The sequence below is a fragment of the Pecten maximus genome, chromosome 6 (assembly GCF_902652985.1).
Source record: "Pecten maximus chromosome 6, xPecMax1.1, whole genome shotgun sequence".
Lineage (NCBI taxonomy): Eukaryota > Metazoa > Mollusca > Bivalvia > Pectinida > Pectinidae > Pecten > Pecten maximus.
Window position 1 is genome coordinate 35,838,090 of NC_047020.1, and position 21,660 is coordinate 35,859,749.

The following is a 21,660-nucleotide window of genomic DNA, read 5'->3' on the forward strand; positions in this document are numbered from 1 at the left end:
TTATCGCTATTTCTAAGAAAGTACTGAAGGGATCTTTCTCAAATTTGATATGTGGGTTTCCCTTGGTACCTAGTTATGCATATTGCATTTTGGGACCGATCGGAAAACAACATGGCCGACGGGCAGCCATCTTGGATTTTGACAATTGAAGTTTGTTATCGCTATTTCTGAGAAAGTACTGAAGGGATCTTTCTCAAATTTTATATGTAGGTTTCCCTTGGTGCCTAGTTATGCATATTGCATTTTGAGACCAATCGGACATGACAACGACAGAACAACGTGATGAAATACACGCTTTATTTGATAAAAAAAAAAGAAAAACGAAATTCTACGGTAATGTTCTTCCATAATTAGTTTGATCCATTACTGCAAGAAAGGTGATATGATTAAATTCAAGACAAAACAGTTCGGGTTTATTTTTTTTAAATATGTTCAAATTTCCATAGTTTGGTGAAATAAAAATGCCACCCAAAATAAGATTCTTATTTTTTGGTAGAATTTCTCATCTGATAAAGTTGCACGGAAAGTTTTTATTGTTTTTGTTTTTGTTTAGCAAGGCAAATGATGGCTCATAGATCACTCGATTATTTCCGGGCCGTGACGTATCCCTTTACATGGACCCTGTTTCAAACGTAAAGCTCGTTTGCCATTGAAATCGTTATTACCTCTTGAAGAATATCATTTATAGATTTCAGTAAGATATTCTTCATTAAATAGAGTATATCAAATGGATGGAAACATAACCATTTCCGTGGGGAAAAAGAGACTATTGACACAATCCGTTTTACCCGCGTCCTAAGGTACTTTACGACATTGTCAATCGCATGACACTAGGGTGTCGCGTTGCCCTCTTGGGTAATATTTCGCAAAGATCAAATGGTTTGTTGATTTGTCATTGGAAATTATAACTAGTCTACCTTTGTCAGTCTTGAATGGAAGTTAGAGGAAGAGACTCTAAATTCAAACCTTTTGAATGGTAGGAATTAATTGTTCTAAGTACGTGTATGACATTTCAACAAAATTGGATCATTAATGAAGTGAGTAGAGCTAGGAGCTATTTATTGTGTCAGTGACATCATGTTCGACCCCACGTGGTTGAAACGCGAACTGATACAAGAGATAGTGGTTTTGGGTAAGTGTATGAAAGTTATATAAACGTAGGTAATAGAAGATATAGTTATTACAAGACTACCGCTAGGCAAATCCACGCTCAACGATATCAACACTTTTGTTAGAGAGGTCCAGTGTAGTCCATACTGAAGATACTCATTTCTTAGCGTGTAATGAACATAGGGAGAATAATACAAATTTCAGCTTCCACTGTTAATAACGTACTAGCTGGAAAAGAAACAATGAATATGCATACAATGCTTATTAAATATTAAAAAAACAATATATGATATATAAAGTGAATCAAAGCAAGATGAATATTATCTAATTACAACTGCAGGATGAATGTATCATACAAATATTGACACAATGATTGAATGAACAATTTAAATGTCTTGACACCCACCTTAGTTATTTAGGCAACCCAATCTAATATGTCTTCGGTCGTTCGCAATATATAGAGGATATCTAACAGTGTCTTCAGTAATACCAAATATATAGAGGATATCTAACAGTGTCTTCAGTAATACCAAATATATAGAGGATATCTAACAGTGTCTTCAGTAATACCAAATATATTTCACTCATGTGGCTAATATTTTGATATTTTTCACGAGTGCTGCGCACTCGTGAAAAATATCAAAATATTAGCCCCACTCAAAATATTAGCCACACGAGTGAAATATATTTGGTGTTACTGAAGACACTGTTAGATATTCTGTTTATTACATTTTTTATCAACGAAAACCCTACCCCGTTTGCTAACTAGGCCTACAGCGATAATTTGTAAACAAAACAAAAATCAGTTTCCCCTGTCCAGGTGCTGACATATATGTCGGACTTTCTGATTGGTCAATTATTTTGGTATTTTCTAATCATTAATTTGATTGGTCAAATCAGCAAAATTGATATTTTTCACTAGGCCTAGTGAAAAATATCACTTTTATAGAATGAATATTTTTTGATATTTCACTGGTAAAAATGTAATAAATCGGCTTATTACAAAATAGGTTAGGCAAATAGAAAGAAAAATCTTAATCATAACTCAGGTATGCTGATCTGACGCATAACAACGGAAATTCTGCAATAGTGTAAGATACTAAAATTATATAGAGAAAACTGAATATAGCCAATAGTTTCAATTTCCATTTTAGCTGTTACAGCATCCTAGATTCTACAAGGAATTGATGGGTCGTATTACGAATGGTAACCCACCGCAGGGGTCCGCGATAGCCCAATCGGCTGGAGCGCTGACCACGTACATTTGTAACTTCAGTTGAAGACCCAAGGTGCGTGGTTCGAGGTGAATGCATTTCAAATTTTTTAGGAAAATGCCTAACCCTTAAATTTAATGAAACCAGAGTCAGCAGAGTGGTCCGCTATGTGACGTAGAATAAGAACACATCGCATATTCCAAATCTAGATATGATCATTTTAATGACAGTATATAACCAAGCAATCTTTCGTCAATAGAATAGGTAATAAGCATATACATAACCCCATTAAAAAAGATCATCTTGGTAAAGTTTGACTGGCTTGACCTGCCCTGCAGGTAGGGCGTAAGAATTGTACCTGCTGCCCCCATTGCATGATCGTAAGAGGCGACTAAATTTGGGATCTTATCTTTTCTCTTCTTTCAGAACAACTTTCTTTGTCCTAATGTCTCCCTTGACAATGCCTCATTTTTGGCCTTTAGTTGAGCGTTCGCCGCTGTGAGGAAGGTTTTGGGTCCTGTCCCCTCACTGAGACATACCAGAGTCTTTAAAAATGGTAGTTGCTGCTCCTACTTAGCGCTCAGCATATTAGGAGTGGGATGACTGGTTCGCTCGTTGTCAGTATAATGTGACCGGGTGGGTCGTGCTGCTGGGTGTCTTCGGCAGTATGCTTCAGTGAGGTAGCACTATAAATCGGCAAAAGTTCCGGCCTATCACAAGGAGACTTAACACGAACATACCGCAGCCTCCCAAAACACACATACGCACTCGCCACGCGCATGCATGTCGCACGCACGAGAGGCCGTCCTTAAATGACCTTAGCTGTTAATAGAACGTTAAACAAAATAAACCAAACCAAACCAACCTTGGCACGTATCCAAAGTCTATTGTACTTTATGTTATAGTGTTAATGCTAATTAGGTACATTCAATGCCATCAGGGATCAATAAACATATGTTGTAGAACTGGTCTGTTAATCTGACACAGATCTGACATATAATATTGGAAAAACCCTTCGTATACGACTATTTCAAAATCCGAAACCCCATCACTGTTCTCGACAAACCTGACTTAGCATTATGCATATAAATAAGAGTCAACACACCGGCACAATCCTAACCAATAAACTCGAACATTAAGTGTACCAAATGGAACTTTCAGTGTTGTCCTGCTTGAGAAATGTCTACCTGTCATGCAAGGTTCCTCTGCTTTTTTTTTTCTTTTTTTTTTTTGTCAAGAGCAGGTTAAAAAGACTCAATATTCTCTCAAATGAGCATGTGAATCTAATTTGTTGAATTTATTCACACTAATTGTCACTCATTGACACATATGTTGACAATTTAGCCAACTATGCCCGTGTAACAGGAGAAGAGAAAACGTAGCGGCCAGACCGGTGTTCCAACCCGGGACCTCCAAACACTAACCGGTTGCTCTACCAATTGAGCTACCTGGTCACCGATAATCGACACAGTCAAATCCTTCTACACTTGCGAGATGTCGGAATAGGGAGTTCAACCTAGCTCGTATAAACCGAGCTAAAGAAATCGTACACCACAGAAAATATGCCGGAAAAGGAGACGAATTGTTGCACAACGCTGAATAAAATGTCACCGATCTTCGGCATAGTAAATGTGTTTATGACTTAGATAAAATTACGATTCTGACCAAAAATAATTACGTTTTTTATCCTGGTACTTCATAAAAGATAATGATAAGGACATAAAAGGAGATATTGTCGAAAAACGTTCCACTCTAGTGATAATTGATCATGCGGTAAAGGTTATAGAAATGTATGGACACAGTATAAAATGTTTGATAAATGTGGTGATCTCATCTGCTCTTCGTTTTGTAACTCATCCCTATGCATTGTCTTGTCAAACATTGCCATGTGGTCTAACATCCAACTAATTATAGATATCGGGCTGGCTTAAGACGCACAAAAAGATTATATTGACGTCTATATCAAGTCTTTCACAACAGCATTATACTTTTTTCCAAACGAAAGTATTAAGTACATAAGTAAACACATTTCTGAAAAACACAAAAAAAAGCAATTGTCTTCTTACATGTATAATGTTTTAATAGAAACTGGAAGGTATAGCGACTGGACTTCTCATAATTTAAGACTGTCTTTATAGAAGATGAATTCAATTTCATTCCAAAAAATACCCCTCCTTCTATGTAAATCCCTCTGTTTATAAATGGATCAAAGGATTAACACCATATTATATCGAAGAATGTATTAACCTGGATGAATTCATAAAGCAAGCATGTTGATTATAGTTTCTACTATGCTGGCTTCTAACTAGTTATATTTGAAAGGTGTTACTACAGAAAACATCTGCATTTACATTACAGAATAAATATTCTGATTGTTATCTACAGCTTGTGCTGAGTTTAAATGTGCGTCATGTTCTTTTGAAACGATGAGCCATTTTTTCTTAAACTGACACAGCAAAAAAAGGAGTTTGATTTGTTCGTGGTAAATAGGGTGAAACTGTATACGTTGTTAGGATAACTGGCGTCTTTCCATATAGCCACCTTTTTGCATTTTAGTTGATAAACCGGTAGAGAAAAGGTTGGCCGGGGTGAAATAGGTATTATATATCATTTTACTAGCAAACATTATGCAGGTAGAAACAGGTAGCACGACTGTTCTCATACGGTAACCGGAAGTCGCGGTATCTACATAATACATTTTATTAAAATATTGCTGAATTTAAATAAAATGGATTACTTAACAAGATATTGTGTGTATTTCATTGGATACCTCCACAGTTTTTCCTCAATATCAGTGAGTCAGTGAGTGTCCGTTTTGTAAACCGACGGTAACATTGCTACTGAATTTATGTTAAAACCCGGTAGTTCAAAAGTATTAAAGCATATATATATATATATTATTAAACCATGATGAACTAATTTATTTAAGGGATTTTTATGTTTTATGTTGCTAGAGAATGTAATAAGTAGTAATCTCAGAAAAGCTTTCTGATAGTAGTCAATGATACTAAGTAATAGATGTTTTAAAGCATCTCAAATACACTCTGTCTCCTTTTGTTTGTTTGTTTGTTTGTTTGTTTGGTTTTTTATAGAAAATAATCAGACAACGAGGATAAAAAAGGCTTCGTCAATGTTTAATAAGTGAGAGTTGGTGGACTGTGATATCGGATGTGCGTCACTTTAATTGGGAATAAAAAAGCGGCATGCTTGGCCGATTGTACCCATTGAAAATAAGATACGTATGTCTAAACCAAATGCGGTTTAACACCTCAGCATATGAATCAGTCATTAGCTCGTGTCTTCGAAGAAGAGGAAGAGCTAATGTTGTCACCCGACATGGGCGTTGGTTTTCTTACATGTTGGTGTAGGCATATTGATATTCTGTATGGGGGTCCCTGCAGGGATTAACAACCCCTCCCGCAGTCGAACTAAAATATGTTTTGGGGGAGAAAACCCCTGCTTTTGACAAACAGCAGTAAATGCAGGTGTTTAGACTTTTTATGCTGACAAAACCTTTAAGTTTGTTCTATTGTTGCATTCTCACTTTATAATTGTACTAGGGTAATGATATTTAACATCTCGAAAGCTACCCGTGAGTAGAATCTATTTGTTGAGTGACATTGCAAAAGATTTCATTTATTAAGAAAAGAGAACACTTGTCAGTTTGAATAAATGTGATTTTAGCCTGCTGCAGTGAGGTGGGTGTGGTTCGCTCGTAATGGAATTGTCAGCCTTGTACCTTCTACAGTTAACATAAAACTGCCATATCAAAAACAAAATGAAAATCACATTTTCTATGCAAGCGCCTGTGTATCCCACCATATACAAAATATAGATTTGATACATTGACATCTGTTAATATCTGTTACTGGGTGTGAGTGTGACAAGTACTGTACACATGTACTCGTCTCGTCTGCCAAATCACTCATTACATGATCGAGGTTAAGAACTCATCGGTCTGTGATATTTGTGACTCTTGTGGTTTCCCAGCCACTCCACCCCACATACGTATGTATGTCGCCATGATCTGCATTGTATTTTATTAGAACAACAGGATAAATAAGATGATTAATACTATAAAATTCGAACAAGAGGTTAGTACTTACTTTGATTAACGCTGTAATTTATCCAGTTTGATGTTTTAGATATATGTATTAAAACAACGAAAAAGGTAAGACTGTTGTCCAAGTTTTTAGTACACCAAAGCTGTCTTAGCTTTTTCCAAGTCCGTGGTATACCGAAGTTAAGACCTCTATCCAAATTCGTAGGATGCCAATGTTAAGACCTCTATCCAAATTCGTAGTATGCCAATGTTAAGACCTCTATCCAAATTCGTAGGATGCCAATGTTAAGACCTCTATCCAAATTCGTAGTATACCTTAGTTAAGGCATCTGTCCAAATTCGTTATATGTTAAAGCAAAATCCGCTGTTCAAGTCCGTTATTTACCAAAGTTAATACCTCTGTCCAAATTCGTTATATACCGTAGTAAAGACCTCCGTCCAAGTTCGTGGTACACTTTTTTTGTATATCGAAGTTAAGACCTCCGTCCAAGTTTGTTGTATACAGCTGTTACGTTACAGTGCCTTGTATCGCTATATCTGTGCTAAATGAGATATAATACTGTATACCTTGCTCTCAATATTATGTTTGTAGGTCATGAAGACCTACCCCCTTTTACGTATGACTGAGTATGATAGCCTTCAGTTGAACTAAAGATTAAATATCCCTTACAATTTTAGTATAACGCAGTGAAGCACAACAAACGTTAAAAATGTGTCATTTCTATAGAGAGATTAGTGGGAGGGGGGGGGGGGGGGTGAGATTGGGAAATAAGGATTCTAGAGTTGTGCCAACATGTTCAAGGGAGTAAACAATGTATGCATTTAAAAGTAAAAGTTTTCAAAATATTTTAAAGTTATGTTGTTTTATTTTGACAAAAACTGACAATAGGGTTTAAGAATTATTAATTAAATTTTCCCATTTTTTCCATTCAATATTAAATTTTGATAAAAATAATTCACCTTTATTAACCACAATATATTTCTGAGTATAATATGTATCTTTGATAACATTCTTAACTGCCGTTATTGACAATGATGTCTGTAAACATCTCACTTGGTAAATATAATGCTTTATAATTAAAATTATGGTATTATCTACCCTACTATAGATACTATTTTGACGAAATAAACCAAAAATGAAGGTTTCCTTATTATAACCAAATGGGATAAACCATGCATCAAGAAGGAACTCAAAATCTTGCAAAAATTCTTGTACTTTCTCACATTCTCATAGTGTATGAATAATTGTCTCTGTCTCAGACTTACATTGAACACAAATAGCACTATCTGTAAGAGCAACTTTAAATAGATAAGAGTTTGTTGTTAGAATGTGTTGGTTTATTCGGTATTGTAACCATTGTAATTTAGAATTTTTCTTGACAGTAAAAGGTATCATATATATCATTTTCCATGTATCCTCATCAAAATCAAACAATTCATTCCATTTGGTTTTCCCTGTGGATTTGGTACTATTATGGCACAACAAATTGTAAAAATCTTGAGTTCCTCTCCTATGCTTCGTGGATACTTTTAAATTTAGGGGTATATATGGATAACTAATCAAAGTATTTTAAGTATCATCATTGGACATATAGTTTTTGATAGTGTTAACAATACCTTGATATGTGAGAAAGTTAGTGTTTACATCAAATTTTTGTGAAAATTCCACAAAATTGCAAAAAGTATTAGAATTATCTTTCAATAAGTCATTAATAATAACTAGAAATTGTCATGGACAATTTGACGGGCTTTTCACACCTTTAAATTTTCATTTAAACAAACTTGTTAGGCCTTTATTCAAGCATGCTACAGACCGAATATCAACTCCCTGGGCCTCTTGGTTATTCAGAAGTCGTTTCAAGATTTTAGCCAATTTGACACCTGTGGCCTTGAATTTAGATCAAGGTCATTCATTAGAACAAACTTGGTAGCCCTTCACCCAAGCATTTTACAGGCCAAATATCAAATCCCTGGGCCTCTTGTTTTTTTAGAAGATGTCGTTTAAAGATTTATTTACGATTTCCCATTACGGCATTGATCTATGTAAAAACATTTTAAAAATCAAAAAGTTGGAAATTTGGTGACCTTTGATCTCATAACTAACTTTTTTATCTGACCCCTGACCTTAAAACTTTTGGTGAGTAAAAGCTAGCGCCAAGCATTATCTGCAATTAACATAATTACGTGACCTCTGTGAAATGAATCCTTTTTGAGTTACGGCCATTTTAAATTGTTCAATACATGACGTCATGGCGGCCATATTGGATTTTGGCCCGACCCCATGATAACCAGACTTGGTCAGTATCATATCATAGTCATTTTGTCAAAGTTTGCGCTGAATCGCACTGATGGAATTTGAGAAGAAACTGAAAATGTGAGTTGTGGGCATACCAAATAGAACAAAAATATCAAAATGGCGTACCGCGTTAACGACAAATATAACCAAAAAAATTAAACGTATCAAAATCATCAGAATGACATACTGCATCATACTATGATTTACTTTTTGAGAAAAACTGAAAAATTAAAATTGTTCTAAAAATAGACAAACTTGACACCTTGCGAGCTTTTTTATTTGACCTCTGACCTTAAAGTTGTTCTCATATAAAAGTTAGACACAGACCTAATGTACCACAATATTATAACATTACTTTTGTATCTTAAATATTTTTTGAGTTATGGTCATTTTAAACTTTTTAGAAAGGACGTCATGGCGGCCATATTGGATTCTTGACCTACTTTTAAAAGTTTTTGACATATATTCATACCTTGGCCAACAACATGCGTGAAAGACAATTTGCCTAATATTTATCAATCAAAAGATTAATACGCTACCAAAACGGCAGAAGAATACTAAGAATAAGAAACATAACGAAAACAATAGGTCTTTTCAAACCATTTCTTATAGAAAACACTGTTGTTTCCTATTTTAAAACATTTATTATACCAGATAGGCATTTTCAGTATATTTTTTTTTCTCTCCTATAGAAACTTCTTTATTTGCTAATTTTCTCCATGACTGGAAAACATCTTTCCAAAAAAAGGTTTTTACATTTGTCATGAATAATTTATAAATATTCTGAACCACAATTAAATAACATTTTTTTATTAGCATATTTTTCGAATAGCACTTGCCATTTACCCCCTGATGTGAATAACCTACGTATCCAGGTAAGTTTCAAGGCTTCGATAAAAGACTTGACATGAATCATTTTAAGACCCCCTTCTTGGTAGTTTTTAATGATTATCTCCCTTTTTGTTTTATCAACTTTACTTTCCATAGAAAATTAAAGATTTCTGAGTTTAATATTTTAATAAAATTGTTATCCGGATTTGGTAAGGAGATAAATAGATGATTAAATTGGGAAATTAATAAAGATTTAATTATTTGAATTCTTCCTATTGGTGTTAATACTCTTCTACTCCAATTTTTGATTATAGACTTAGTTTCACTAACCTTTTATCATAATTTAATTTAGGGATTTGATGTAAATCTACATGAAATTCTATACCTAGTATCGTAAATTTTCGATTTCCCATTGTAGGTTCCATTCTGGGTAAAAAACATCATCACTGTACTTTTTATTGCCTATCCATATTACTTGTGTTTTGCTTTTAGCAGTCCCCTACCGGTGAAACCGGGGGGACTATAGGTTTTGCCTGCGTCCGTCTGTCTGTCAGTCCGTCCGTCCGGTTAAAGTTTTGGTTAAAGTTTTATAATGGCACAGCATTCACTTAATAATGGTATTAGGACGCCGATTCTTTGCATAGAGGTTCTTTGGGTGTGTGGCATTATTACTTTTGTATAGTTAAAAGTGAAAAAAATATTTTCATTTTTTGAAATTTTTGCCATATTATGAACTAACTTTTTTCTCTGTATTCTTCAGGTTTAAGTTTTGGTTAAAGTTTTATAATGGCACACCATTCACTTAATAATGGTATAAGGATGCTGATTCTTTGCATAGAGGTTCTTTGGGTGTGTGGCATTACTTCTGTACAGTTGAAAATGAAAAAAAATATTTTCATTTTTTGAATTTTTTTCCATGATATGGACTTAACTGTTTTCTCTGTATTGAATACTTCACTGATGCGAGATTCTTTTGGAATAAAATCAGTGTACTACTATGCTGTGCTATGCAGAATTATGTTTATACAAATATGTCTTTCAGTCCAAGGCTGTTATTACACATTTCAATTTAAATACACTTTAGATTCTTTTACTCTGTACAGGAGACATCCCAAAAGAATACCTGAATATCTTTTACGGGCAGGAAACATTGTTTATTCACCCCAATAGAGTTGAATTTACACGTTGTTTGGAATTAACTTATTTTCATAAAATGATCATATTTCAGTTGTGGCTAAACTTCTTTTACTCAAATTTGGCTAAAGTTTTAACTTTTGGGGGCACCGGTAGGGGACATGTATTGGTTTAGCAATACTCACAGAATGCTTGTTTAATTTTTCCAGAAATTGTTTCAAATGAATTTAATTCCTTTATTGATTCTTTTAATGATTCTTTTGTTCCATCTAATATAAGAGAGGTGTCATCGGCGTAGTGTGAGAGAAGTAGTGGACAATTATCTATGTGTATACCCCTAATAAGATTATTATTTCTAGTTATAGTATTAGTACTATATATTATATATTGAATTAATACCGTTAATAAACAGTCAACAGCTAAAATGCATCACAGAAAGTAATTATCATATATCAATTATAAGCAATGCATATAATATGTGTACATGAACATTATTACTGAGGTTGTATTTAGACTGTAAACAAAATATACACTTTTCAATACTGTCCCAGTGCCATCATCAGTTTTGAACTATCAATTACCAATAAAACTCTACCTGATAATTGTTTAAGCACTTACCTTTACCGTGGTATTGAAGATATAGAGGGATCTATTGTATGTATGTAAGGGTTCCTGGTGGTATGTCTAAATGCAGTGCACATAATTATATTACCCAAAATGAAATGCGCATGCGCTATACAGACGACTAAACAAATGTAAGGATCACGTGACAAAAACAGATGACGAGACTAAGCATTCGGGTCTTACATCACTGGATCTTTATAAAATTCTATTGAATTAAATTCAAACCGAGTTTTAAATCTTAAATCTAATGATTGAATATTGAAAACAAAAAACAGAATATCTTTACATGTCTTTACATATATTTACATATATTTCTTTCAGCTAGAAGTCCTGTACCTGTAGATCTACAGCGATGGAGGATATTGAACCAGGTACAATGTAGTAACAATTGTATATATTTCCGTTGTCATTACTTACTCGTATTTCCATGTCTTAACATTCATTCAATTTTGCTTAAGACGTTCACGACTGGTGATATTTCTATAACAGAAGAAGTAAGCTGGGATTATCTATTTGTAGTTTTAAACCCAGACATAGTACTTTTGCAAAAAAATATGAAATTTATGTAATCATATAATTTTTCCCTTGTTCATATGCCCTAGGTCATTAAAATTTGAGTTAAATCAGAAAAAAAAAATTCTAAGTCCAATTGCTAGTATTTCTGAACATAAAATAAAAATATAAGGAGCTACTGGATCACCTTGCCGACAGCCCCTCTTAATTTCAAAAAAAGAAGATAGATTACCACCTTGATTAATTGCAGACATAGAGTTATTATGTAATGTTTTTATCCAGCTTTTATTATCTTTACCAAAATCAAAATATTTAAATACATTATCAATAAACTCCCAGCTCACCGAATCAAACGCCTTTTCAAAATCCACAATTAAAAGCATCCCATCAATATCGTTATCCTCTGTATACTGCATTATATCGTAAATTAATCGAGTATTTTCCCCTAAAAATCTGCCTGAAATAAAACCTGTCTGGTCAGAGTTAATTAATTTATCTAAAACAGTTTTTAATCTAGGCGCAATTGAGCCTGATGCAATTTTGTAGACAATATTTAAAAGGCAAAAAGGTCTCCAATTTTTAAGAAAATGCCTTGGTTTATCACCTTTAGGTATACATGTAATAATTCCCTGCTTTTGTGTTATAGATAAGTTTCCATTTAAAAATGCATAGATCTTAGAACAAATTTACCTAATTGTTTAGAACAAATTTACCTAATTGTTTCCAAAAACACTTAAAAAATTCCACTGTAAATCCGTCCGACCCTGGACTTTTAACATTTTTCATATTTTTTAAAGTATGCGAGGCTTCAGTATAAGTTATATTTCCCTCTAACGATAAAGATTCTACATCATTTAAGTTTGGAACATCACAGTTCAATAAAAATTGATTTAAATCTACTTCCCAAATGTTATTATTACTAGCATACAATTGTTCATAAAATAATTCAACTTCATTTAAAATATCTTCCTGTTTTCTTATGACATCACCATTTTCTTTTTCTATCATCGGGATAATTTTTGAAGTAAAATGTCTATTTTCCAGATTAAAAAAATATTTTGTCGGCACACCTACACATAGGAAAATCATATTTTTATCTTAATATTTACATATACATATATTCATTAAACCCGTATTCACTTAACTATGTGACGCTTAATCAAGTAGTCGGAGGTATCGGTGTTACAAGCCGATATCCGTGTTTACCCAATACAAGTGTTAATGATGTCAATTACCGACCATAAATTTATTACATGTATTTGAGATTGATTAATTATCGTATCACGTACTGTATGTTAGTGCATGAATTCTTGCTATAAAAACAGAGCTACATTGTAACACAGGTAAACACCCGGGGCTGTGATCTGGCAGCGGTCGCTATGACTACGCACAGTGTCAAGCGATAGGCTGTACAGCTGTCGACACGGGTGACTTGGCCCGACATTTTTCTCTCTTCGTGGTGAAAAAATCGTTCGGATTATTGCGATAAATTTACTAATAAAAAGCACGTTCCGTTCCCAAAATGGACTTCCGGAATCGGAATCCGAATTTCCGGACTGGTGAGTACAAATAACGTTACGGAAATCCGTTCCCGTGCTATTCCGTCCGGACTGTGAGTTTTCCGGACTATCGGCGTCCGGATTATCGCGGGTCCACTGTAGTGTATATATGATTTCACATGCTATTTCGATACATATTTACTTTGGTAATATTGACTTTGTAATTAATCTTTATGTTTCAAAATATTTTATTGTCAACACAACAAGTATTTACATTGAATATCATGAATATCATAAAGACTTGGTGTTGGCAAAAGGGATTGGACAACAGGCTCAGCCTATATTAGTCCTTTCCTATAAATTTCCAGTTTAGTGAACATGTAGTAGGAAAAGTCAATAATTGATATATATAAACAAGGAAAACACATTCTCACTCGCTCTCACACTACTATGTACTCATGATATATTTTTTAGTTGATTTAACCTTTATATAAACAAATGAGTATATAGTCTTAAATATTACTTATAATTTTTAAAGCGTTTACTTTTTTCATGTAAGAACTAGTGTTGGAGAGTATGATTATATTTAAATCAGTTGGCAAGTCACTGATACCATATAAAAGAACTTGAAGATTGACATATCCTAGAAGGTTATAAACTGTTATAATGTGATGTCGAATATTCGAGTAAAGTGGACATTGGAAGAAGAAGTGAATTGCATTTTCAATATTAACACCACATGTACAAGAACCATCATCAACCAAATGATCCATACATTTATCATAATTTAAATCAGTAGCTTTGTTTCGTAATTGACATAAAACTATATTAAGACTACGAGGGCTGAAATTGATAAAAACATCAGAAATCATAGTTGGAAATACAGTTTTTAGTTTGGATTTGAAGCTAGAAATAGAAACAGAATTTCTTAAAGGGTCCTCAAGAGAGTTCCAGTAATTCATAGTAGAGGGGGAAAAAACTGTTGTTATAATTGTTAGTTCTAGTATGAGGTACATTGAAGTATCTTTCATTTCTGAAATTATAAGTATTATTAGTATTCATGAATGGTTGGATGATGTTTTATCTGGATTAAAAAGGACTTGCCATTGGTTAGCCCATGCAGTAATAGCAGAAAGATCATCATTGAGAATGTTAGCTAGAGTATCAGGATCATCATTAGTACCTACAATTACATATAAGGATGTATCATCAGCAAACAATTTAATATTAGAAGTTACATTATCTGTAATATCATTAATAAACAATAAAAATAGAAATGGTCCAAGAACAGATCCTTGAGGAACACCGGCATGTATTGACTTGATGTTCGACTGATAATTATCAATAATTACTCTTTGTTTTCTATCAGATAAGTAAGCTTTGAACCACTCAAATACTTTTCCTTTGATACCGTATTTTTTTTAATTTATATAAAAGACCTGAATGCCATACTCGATCAAATGCCTTACTTATATCACAGAAAATAAAACGTAAATCATTACCTTTATCTAAATTGGAACTAATTGTGTTTAAAATGTCAACGAGTTGATTAACAGTTGAATCTCTGGGTTGAAATCCAGATTGCTTTTCACTTAGTAGATTATATTTCATTATGTAATTATAGGTATACTTGAAGATAATTTTTTCCAACATTTTGATAAAAGTAGAAGTAATGGCTATGGGTCTATAATTGTTTAAATCATTAATATCACACTTACCTTTATAAAGAGCATTTACATTAGCTGTTTTAAGAATGTCTGGAATTTCGCTTTGAGATAGAGTTAGAATGAATAATAACTTGAGAGGATAAACTAGTGAGGTTGGTAAGGTTTTTATGATCCGAGGTAAAATTCCATCGGGACCAGCAGGTTTATTAGAATTAAGAATATGAAATTGATCTTTGATATCCTGATCAGTAATGATAATTTCGGAAAATTCAAAAGGACAAAGTGGCGGTAAGTCAGGAAGATTTGTGTCAGTAATGTCAGATGCAATCGAGGTGAAGAAATCATTAAAAGCTGTGGCTTTATCAAGGGGATGAACAAGTATTTTACCATTAATATTCAGTGGACTTGAATTAGCATTAGTATTATTCATTTTAGTTAATGACTTAGCAATACTCCACCATTTCTTTGAATGTACAGATTTATTGGTAAGTTCATTTTGTAATTTTTCCAAGTAATTGTCTTTAGCATTCCGAATAAGTTCAACAACTTCATTACGAATGGTTCTGAAATTACCCCAGTCCTGGTTTCGATTACGATTTTTTGCTCTGTTGTGTATCCTATTTTTTTGCCTTAGTTTACATCTTATTTCTGCTGTCATCCAAGGTTTGTCATCAGGGTGAATTGTTACTGTTTTGTGAGGAATATGTTTGTTAGTAGATTCATTGATTTTATTTATTAAAATTGAATAGAGGTCATTTATGTTGGTGTTCTCATGAAATAATATATCCCAGTTAATATTAAGTAAGTCATTGTTGATAGCATTCCAATCAGCAGTATTGAAATCATATATACACTTCTTGTAAGATTTAATTTTTAATGTTTTAAAGGAGACCTGCGCTAATATATGACAATGATCACTACAAAGAGGAGACAAAACTTGTGTGTTACTAAATATATTGATATTGTTAGTAAAAAATATATCAATTAGTGTAGATGATGTATTAGTAGTACGAGTGGGTTCTTGAACAAGATTATGTAGTTGATATTTAGTCATAATCATTGATAGATGAGAGTTAGGTCTAAGTGTTAATAAGTCGATATTAATGTCACCAGTAATGATAATGTTGAGATTAGTATCAATAAGATTATCAATAACATTATCAAGTTTTGTCCAATATTCTACAGATGAGTTAGATGGCCTGTAGAGACAGCAGAGAAGAAATTTTTTATTTGTAATATTAATTTCCAGTATTAATATCTCAATATTTTCCGTTTCTAAATCATTTCTACGAGTAATTAATCTTTGATTTGATAACAACAACAGTATACAAGAAGTTTGATAGTGATAGAGTTAACACACTGATCTTATATTAAAACTGAGCATTCTTTCATAGACTTGCATAGGTCCCTTTTGATTTTTTTCTCCAATCTAGTACATGAAAATTATGTATATACCGGGGGTATATACACACATGAAAAATATTTCTATACAGGGATCTGTTTTCCCTATGAACCATTTTAAACACCTATATATATATACAATGTATATATGTATATGATGAAAATTATACAGTCGCATAAAAATTAAAAAGTCATCCTAATCCAGTTTTATAATGATAGAGTCAACACACTTATTTTATATTAAAAATTAAATGGACTACCTTAGTATGCGAGTTAACATTCATTTTATTTAGAAACGGGTTTAGAAACTTTATCGAAAACGAGGCAAGTTCAGTGTTTTTTAAAAGTAAAATGAAAAAAAATATTTAATCCCCACCTATTTATTGGCCCTTTTGACATACACATTAATACTGGGTGCCAACAATCGGTACAACTTACGAAATCAACATAACTATAATATTTGTTCTTGTAGACTTTCTTCAAGTAATCCATCCTTTCTCTCATCGAGTTTACGTCTTTAGAATGCATTAGATAACGAAATAAATGTACATGTAGTAAGTTAATCAAATACTTCAAAATCTACTGCACCGATGGAGCTAATTCGTCTCCACCATCTTATTCTATTTTTTGTTTAGATTGTTGATAACCTTTCCTGTAATTGTGGACATTCCTGTGAGAATATTGCACATTTTTGTTTTTAAATGTATTAAGCATGATAATGCAGCACGTACCACACTATTTCAAAACACTAGGGTCATTATAATATATCCAGTCAATCTAGATTATTTTATCTAGAAATGAAAATCTGTCCGCGAACACTGATACAGACGTTTTCAGACACGTGCAAATTTTCATTGAATCCAGCAACAGGTTTTAAGTAAAAATGAGTAACTTATATATTATGATTTGTATGCCTTGTTTATGCTATCATGTAAATACTAATATGCACCATATTAGAGGAAATTGCGTTGACAAATTGAATTTAAAAAACAAATAGAAAATAAAAAAAAAAACAAAAAACAAAAAACTTGTGCTTTATTATCTATTCAACTATGTTTTTGTTTGAAAATATGCAACTTCAGCAAGTTAACCAACATAATCCCCTAATGAGGTAATCTTCATTTAATTCCTGTTAAGCTGCTAAGTTATATCAACAATTCGAAATTAAGGTATGTTATACACGCCTAACTATAGAAAGTGTACCATCCATGCCGAGGTGTAGTTGTGGGATCGCACAACGTCACTTGCTGTGTTATGTGCGCACGATCGAAATGTATCGTGCAGGCTAATGTGTGCAGGCTGGGCGATCGAAACTAAGTGAGTGTGATAGCTGTCGTGGTTGATATATATTTAGAAATTGTTAAACAAATAATGTTAAAACGTTCGGAACGATTTTGATAAAAAGTATGATATAGTTATAAAGTTTCTGTGACACCCTCCATGGGCTTACATATGTCAGTTTATCTATAATGGAGTCTGATGTAGAAAGTTAAATCTTGTATTCTCATCGACATTCTAGCATTGGTTTGTGATCAACCAGTGCTCCGATCCGTGACCACTCAGGCACTCACCATCGAGGCGTGAAGTGCAATGTGTTACATTAAAAAGCTATACTGAGTATCCCATTAAATAAGCTCATGATATTATTCATGTCACGTTGTATTGATAAGTTAAAAAGAAATATCAAAGAATTCGTTGATTCCGGGATCATTTATATCACCAAACCAGTAGAAGGCATTAGCATACGTGTAGGTGAGCGATAGCGGATAATGTTCTATTTCAAATTATGTATTTACCTGTAAACATACCTACCATATCTTTACCTGTATTAAAAAAAACTGACTATACTTGAATTGCATTAGTCTTACAAATACATTGCATTTCTTTCTTCTCGTAAACGCGGGGAAATACCCCCACGGCTACAGTATATACAGTACAATGTTGTAGACCAACCGACGTTGAATACGTGCAGTTTATGTACGTTATGCATCCGTAGATTCATACAAAAATGTACAGGTAATTATATCTGTATAGGTATATGCAGATAACTAAACCTTTACTTTTAGTCGTTTCGAAATTTTTGATCGTCCGATCTTACGAAATCACACGAATGTGTGATACTATCAGTGCGCACCATGTCTTCACGATGTGAGCAAAGTGTTTTGCTGCGTTGTGCATTCCCACAACTGCAAATCTCGAATTACATATAGAAAAGCAGGGATGTTTTAGGGTTTTTTTTTATCAAATATCAAGTTTCTCTGTCATTTAAGGTAGACCGACCCTTCGAGTTTCCTCTGATAGATCTCCTTAATTTTATTTCTATTTCAATGTTAATTATGCTCTTATCACAAAATGCACATAAAAAACATATGTCACCACGTTCGTTTTACTACCATGGCCACATAAAGATACGTATTAATTAATAGCTGAACCATATTTCTAAGGATTTTGGTAGATTTTATCTTTCCCCGATAATATTCACCTCAAGCATAAAAAGAAGTTTATATCCTATTTATATCATCAGTATGAGCAATATCATTCATAATTATCAAAAAAAGAGAAGATTCTTTGGGTGGTTAACAAAATATGGCTATTTTTATACGAAAATCCTGTTATTTTTAGGGAAAAATTGATTTAAAAAAATACACGTTTATTTTTTTCCTGAAAAAATGAACAGAAAAATTACCCCCTTTTTTTTGCTTAATTAAAAATTTCATATGTATGCTTTAAGAGAAAAAAATAAAAATAACACCTCACCATATTACTTTTAACACTATGGCCGTTTACTTTGCTGGTACCCCAAAACTTTTGCTTCAAGTATGGCTCAAATTACCAAATTAGAGCAGTTATTTTGGAATCTGAGATAGATTAATTTTTTTTGTTAAATCTTTACCATTTTCTTTCATAAATAATATTAATTACGAATGTAGTACATATTGAAATTTCAGGACTGTTGCTAAATATTTTTTCCTGACTTAGCTGTTGCAGATATGGACATAATTTTAGCATAGATTTATAGTGCAATATTTAATCTAGTGGCAGAATTTTGTTTTGACACCATTTCCATGTTTGTTTGTGAGGCAGGACACGGGGAGTTATAAGGCTTGAGTAGTAATATTTTGTGATTTTCCGGATTTTCCTACAATATAATAGGGTGGTTACACTTAAATATAAATAACTTTGTTAAATGCCGGTCATGGGGTACTTTCCAGCTCACTGTATGTTCAGCTTGAATAGTTCTACACGTGATGTGAAAGCCAGATTTTTTGCAAACTTCTGAAATATTTTAATTTCGATTTTTCTTTGGTAGAACAAAGAGGGAAATTAATTGTGGTCTGAGGCCATATGAGCTTCATTTGCAGCGCTAAACAATGTTGCTCGAGTGTCGAATGTCGAGCGTTCCAACCTATATAGCTATGCGATAATGTAATTTGAATGAAGACAAAGCCTTAGAAGAGCGCAGCTATGACAGTAATCACTCACCGTAACATGTATATACTACCACATTTTCAGATTTTAGACTTTTTTTTTAGGGGGGGGGGGGGGGGGGGGTTAATTTAAAAGAATGACACACAAAAAATGCTACAAACTAGGCCAAAATATAATAGGTGATTATACCCCCCTTTTTAAAAAATCTAAATCTAAACATGTAAACACATTGTAACATAACTATGTATTACATCTAAACATCTATACATGAAAGTATATATGAAAATTCCTTAGACAGTATGTCTACAGAAAATTGAAATCCCATAGCCCAAGTCATTTTTCCCTAGACCCATTGTGTAAACATATTGTTGAAAAGTAGCATTACTGTCACGCAAACGCTTGCATCATCCAGTAATAACACGCTATTATGGGTTAAAAAACCCTCTATTTTAAGCTCTGATTTCATATCATCATTTGTCAGAAAATTTTGGAATGTTGTTTACATGAATTGTAATGTATGTCAGGACTCAAACTTTTCATAGCCATTGGGGCCAACACTAAGAAATTTTACATAGACCGACCAGGTTTTCTATAGCCTCTGGCCATCGGACTACCTTTACTTTCGAACACTGCTGACAGAATTGTTTATTGTTTGTCCTGATGTGAATTTCATTGTCTTTACTTTGCATTGTTGGATTCCAAATGATCGTGCACTTAAAAATGGTATCAGTATTCTACTGCCATATTTCTTTGCTACTAACAACGTAAAAGGGCAGACGATACAACAATATTTTCATGATATATATAACAGGAAAGCGAATTTAGTGCCTCCACAAGGGGTTAAACCCGCGACCCTCTGCTTACTGCTCCGTCACTCTACCGACTGACTTAATGGAAATTCCCCCACCTGAAATCACTATGTACCCTATTTACAATTAAAACCTGCCTCACTATTCCTCACTTTTCAAACGTGTTCGCCCCGAACACACATTAACCCAGGTTTTATCCACAAAGAAGCCTCTCATTTTCATATAGCTTTTCGTGTTAAGTTACATGTTGTCCATGTAAACTCGATTTCGGTTATCGGTTTGACCGATTCAACCAGAGTTGTTCGTTAATGCAATAAGGATGGATCTGGAGTGCCATTTTACGACATTCTCCCAGGCTCGAAGACCCCAAGACTACAGAAAATAACAGTTCCAACAGAGAGCAGATATAAATCACAAGAAGAGGTCTCGGAAACAGAGCGAATCTTTCTCTTTTTGTTTGTTGAAATCAATGTTTATGGAAAACCGTTACTGATAGTGAATAGATTTTACAGTCCAAGAGAAAGAGTAATCATTTGAGAAAGATCCAGTCCAGTCAAGATTCGAGAACCTATTTTTCAATGCTAAGATGAATTTAGTTGGTAATAAATGATGTCCTTATCAAAGAAGTGGAGAAATGGTAAGGTCACGTTCTGAGCAAGAACAGTTTCTTTTCAGTTTTGTACAACATAGTATGGACTTGTGGTTAATTTTAGAACGGTAAATTAACGTATAAAGTGACACAATTTTATACAAGAAACTCTAGGTTGTGCTTCTGTCAATAGAAAGGGGAGATTTTTTCACTTCTAATGATTTGAAGGATGTTGATTCAAGCATACCTGGGCAGGGAGGACACGGAGAATGCCAACTGTTAAGCTAGAGATGTTGTCTGTATAGATTTTTGCCTTTGCCGATTGGTCTAAAATCCTCTGATTTTCACAAAAGTCCTTAAGTCAAGACTATGTTTGCTCAGCACGAGCACATATTGTCTATCGCATATTGCCCGAAAGATTAGCGTAATGATCCCGTACTCTAGGGTGATGTTTAACACAGAAACGATAGACAATTCAACT

The 21,660-nt window shown here is 33.5% G+C and overlaps 1 protein-coding gene across 4 annotated transcripts in view; it reads right to left on the reverse strand.

The window, feature by feature from the left end:
* The window catches only part of LOC117329660 (probable glycosyltransferase STELLO2), a 41,373-nt gene that overhangs the window by 17,206 nt on the left and 2,507 nt on the right, over positions 1 to 21,660 (reverse strand). Inside the window, exon 1 of one of the 4 annotated variants that reach the window (XM_033887697.1) lies at positions 6,431 to 6,858. The exons of 1 other annotated variant lie outside the window; for it this stretch is intronic. The gene's annotated coding sequence lies outside the window, so the exon portion shown is untranslated. Of the gene's footprint in view, positions 1 to 6,430; positions 6,859 to 21,660 lie in introns of those variants that run through there. 2 more of the 4 variants (XM_033887696.1, XM_033887694.1) reach the window with 2 other exon arrangements.